This window comes from Ictidomys tridecemlineatus, chromosome 8 (assembly GCF_052094955.1).
Source record: "Ictidomys tridecemlineatus isolate mIctTri1 chromosome 8, mIctTri1.hap1, whole genome shotgun sequence".
Taxonomy (NCBI): Eukaryota; Metazoa; Chordata; class Mammalia; order Rodentia; family Sciuridae; genus Ictidomys; species Ictidomys tridecemlineatus.
The window spans coordinates 57,902,599-57,907,135 of NC_135484.1; the positions used below are offsets into that span (position 1 = coordinate 57,902,599).

Consider the following 4,537-nt stretch of genomic DNA (forward strand, 5'->3'; position numbering starts at 1 on the left):
GCTCAAATTTCCAAGACTTATATTTCTGCAGATTTCCCTAAGGGCTTAAGGTATATGCACCCTCAGTTAGTTGAACCAGTGATTTGGAAGGAATTTGATAATAATTAATGCATTCATTATAAGGAAATTGTCTGGTTCAAGTTATAATATGTGCATGTGTAAGCATTTATAATATAAACATCATCTCAGAAACACCTGCAACTTGATTAAAGCACTTATGGTGGATGACTATGGCCTTCTGAGCTGCAATCATTTTCAGCTGATAAGTGGAAAAATCAGAGCACTTCTATAAGTACAAAAACAACTCTAATATCCTCAAATATTTGAACATATTTGAAGTAAATTGATTCAATAAGAAGCTCGAGATATTTTTTCTTTAATTAGTCTTTAGTTTGATATTTATATGCAATACAATTTTCAATGTATTTCAATAAAAATTAGTGCCTATTCTCATATGTACTTACTGAAGTGTACTTAGCTTCATTGGGAAAATTTTTATTACTAATTTTTATTTAATCATATTTTTTTCTATTTTTCTGCAAAGTATATAGATACATGTATACTTTTCCCCCTAGAACTGGGGATTGAAACCATGGGTTCTTTGCCACTGAGTTTCAATCGCAGCCCTTTTTATTTTATTTTGAGACAGGGTCTCATTAAGTTTCTGAGGCTGGACTGAAAACTTGCAATTCACCTGCCTAGACTTCCCAATCACAGGGATTACAGGGGTGTGCCACCACACCCGACTCTCATTTGTATATTGCTATTTTACATTTAAATGTCAGATGTACTAAATTTTTATTTTTTGCAATATTAAAGCTGATTAATTTTTAAAACTTCGGTCTGAAAGTTATTGAAATAAATATATTGAAAAAAATTAGAAAAGGATGGTGCACATAAAGAGTTAAAGTTTTGATATTTGTTTTTCCAAAGCATCAACAAAACAGTCCCTATTTGAGTTTTGTATTAGGACCCAAACTTGCAGCAAAAGAACAAAGATGATTTGGTAGAGAAAAAGTTAAATTGGCCAATTCACAGGGGAAAGAAAGAAAAAAAGAGTGATTCTTAAAAATATGGTATGTCGGGATGACCTTGAGCCCTCAAAAGCGTTTCTCTTGAGGCTGGGTGTCCTCTTCGGTGCTCAAGGAGGCCGAGCTCTGTCCTCTGAACCCCATTGGTCAGACCTGCTCACATCTCAGCATTTCTCCAGAACCGACCTACTCCAGGATGGACTGGAACACAGCACATTCACCTGTCACCAAATGGCCATTCTGGTTCCAAGGCTGCATCTCTTCACTGGACTAGCCAGAGGGCTGTCAGTGTTTTGCTCCTGGGCCTGCTTCCAGCTGAATATTTGAATCCTTGCTCTGCAATGGACTACTCCTTGGCTGCAGTCCTCATCCTTCATAGTCACTGGGGCCTTGGACAAGTTGCCACTGACTATGTTCATGGGGATGCATTGCAGAAAGCTGCCAAGTCAGGCCTTTTGGCACTCTCAGCCCTTTGCTGGGCTGATGTTATTTTAACTATCATGACGTGAGCATCTACAAAGCTGTTGCCATGCTGTGGAAGCTTTGACCTTTTTGACTTGAGAATTGATTGTATGCCTCTGCCTCTGCTCTGTCATTCAGCTCACAATAAGGAGGAAATAACAGAAAGTTTATTGGTGGACAAACCTTCTTCTAATTACATGGTTATTTTAGAATTTAATTGTTGAGGAATAGGTTTGAGAGGAAATGTATTCAAGAAATTATGAGACCCAGTTCTGCATTCTAGTGAGTTAATGGGGTTGTCTTCAAGTTCATGAGACAGGATGACCAAACTTTACATATGAGCTTTTGCTTTTGTCAGTCTCTTAAAGAGAATTTAGCTTTATTATTATCAGTATATGATCATTTCTGCATTTGTCTTGGAAATAATGGACAAAGAGAAAGACTGTTAATTCATGACTTTGCAAAAAATTAGATAGTGTTTACTTTTGGAAACTTCCCTGTCTGTTTAGTTGATACCAGCTACTGATGGTTTTATGTCCTAGGGAAACTTTAAAATTAGGAGATGCTAAAATCTCAAATTACAGATTTCTATATCCTAGGAAGGAAAGATTGGAGAACTTCTGAATTTAGAGATGCTCAAGTTAGAGAAGTCTTCCTTGTACACATATCAGAATATTACAAATTCCAAACAGATATAATTCTCAAATGTGTTTTACTTGTCCTAAAATGATCTGTCCACAAATATAAAACTAAAAATAATAAATTACTTTCCCACTGTGGGAATTGGTAATAAGAAAATGAATTCCATGAAAAGAAAATTTTAAAATAAATAAAATGTTATACAATAAAAAATATATGGTATGTCACATTTATTGACCTGTTAGGGTCTGGTGGAGCGTCGGAGAAAGAGACCACATAAGAGACTGGCTCCATGTAATTGGCAAAAGGGGATTTATTGGGGATCCATTCCAGCGCACTGGGGCCCCGTGCTCACTCAAGAAGGGAGAGCAGCCCGGAGCCCAGAGCTGAGGTCAAGCAGAGCTTAAGTACACTTTCTGGAGAGAGCGGTGGGCTTTGCATACATCAGAACAAATCATCATGAGGCGCTGGAAAATTGAACAACAACTCTGAGACGTGATTGGCACATTAATTGGCGGGAACAGGTCGGGCGGGGGTGATTGGTCACTCCTAAGCGGATGCACATTCAAACTGATTGGTTCGGGCCCTGTGACAAACTGCACAGGGCCCTAGGCTGAATGGCCAGTAGGGCGTTGTCTTAACTATCTCAAGAATCTGGGTGTAACAGAGGAATTTAATAATACCTAATCTTTTACATTTTAATTCAAGCTTTCCAGCTTAGAAACTTTACCCTTTCAGACCTTTTTTTTTTTTTTTTTTGGTACCAGGGATTAAACCCAGGTGTGCTTAACCACTGAGCCACATCCTCAGCTGTTTTTATATTCCATTTAGGGACAGGATCTTGCTGATTTTCTTTGGGCCTCAGTTGCTGAGGCTGGCTTTGAATTTACAATCCTGCTGCCTCAGCTTCCAGAACCACTGGGATTACAGGCGTACACCACCACGCCCTGCATATTTACTGATTTTTCACCACACTCTGATAGTCACCCTGAAACTAAAGAATAAACAAACACTTTTCACAATTCTGCATGAATGGACAATGGAAGATGGTTTTCAACATAATGTCCCAATACTGTGACTATCTACAATCCCAAATTTTTAACCCACTCCTCTTAAGCAACTAGAGGACTGATTAAAAAATAAGAGGCATAAAAATGAAAACTCTAACTCATATTTATTTATTTATTTATTTATTTATTTATTTATTTATTTTTAGTTGTAGATGGACACAATACCTTTATTATTTTTATGAGGTGCTGAGGATGGAACCCAGTGCCCCCCATGTGCTAGGCAAGTGCTATACCATTGAACTACAACCCCAGCCCCTCCAGCTCATATTTTAAAGTAAAGATTCAAATAGTTCCCAAATAAGGATAAACATAAGATGTCTACTGACACTATTTTTAACAAGCAGCAAGAAAAACCCACATGGGACTTGCAAAGAAGTGGTAGAACAAAAATGATGGAATAAAGGATATAGATTACAAATGAAGGGCACACTTTGGAAGAATAAAATTTTATGTAATTGTTTCAATTCTCAAGAAGACTGGAGAAGATATGGCCTTGGGAAAACAAGAAAAGAATGTTAAATAACTTCAACTCTATTTCTAATTATCCATATAATCTATACAAAAATAAACATCAACAACATCAATAAAACACTTCAAGAATCTCTTTCTTGTTGGGTGTGGTGGCACACACCTATAATCCCAGGTACTTGGAAGGTGAGTCAGTAAGATTGCAAATTTGAGATCAGCCTCTGTGGGACACTGTCTGAAAAAAAAAATAAAAATGATGGGAGTACAGGTAATGTAAGAAACAGGCTACTTAACCTCATTTATTCAGTGTGGAAGAGATCTCTGAGCCTACCTATAAAAGTATCTAATAGCTTAAAAAATTCCATTATTTCATTTTAGACTGATGAAAACAATACTAGCCAGCTGAGTCAAGTGTATGCATTCCTTCTACAACCCCAGACATCTTCCTAATGGTTCATTAAGCCGCTAATTAGGCTTGCATTACTCTCAGCCACAGGATTATAAATCCCACCCAATGGACATACCTTTGGCATGTTCTTTGCTCTTGGTGATTCTCACTGTTTTGCTATTCAGAGGCAGTACAAAAAAGATTTTTGTATTCTACAAAAATTTATACTTTAGGCAGCCTGTCAATGCACTGATTTTGGTCTGCTTTGTTGAATATACTTCAAAAGAGGAGTAATGCTGGGCACAGTGATTCACACCTGTAATCCCAGTAACAGGAAATGCTGAGGCAGGAGGATTGCATGTTGAAGGTCAGCCTCAGCAACTTAGTGAGACTCTGTCTCAATAAAAAGGGAGAAAGGGTTGAGGGATGCAGGTCAGGGTAACCTGTGCCCCTGGGGTCTATCCCAGTGTGTGTGTGTA

At 37.8% G+C, this 4,537-nt stretch overlaps 1 pseudogene; it reads left to right on the forward strand.

Annotated features, from left to right (window-relative positions):
- Window positions 1-1,070: 1,070 nt before the first annotated feature.
- LOC120889302 (succinate dehydrogenase [ubiquinone] cytochrome b small subunit, mitochondrial pseudogene) lies at window positions 1,071-2,220 on the forward strand (annotated as a pseudogene).
- Window positions 2,221-4,537: the final 2,317 nt, after the last annotated feature.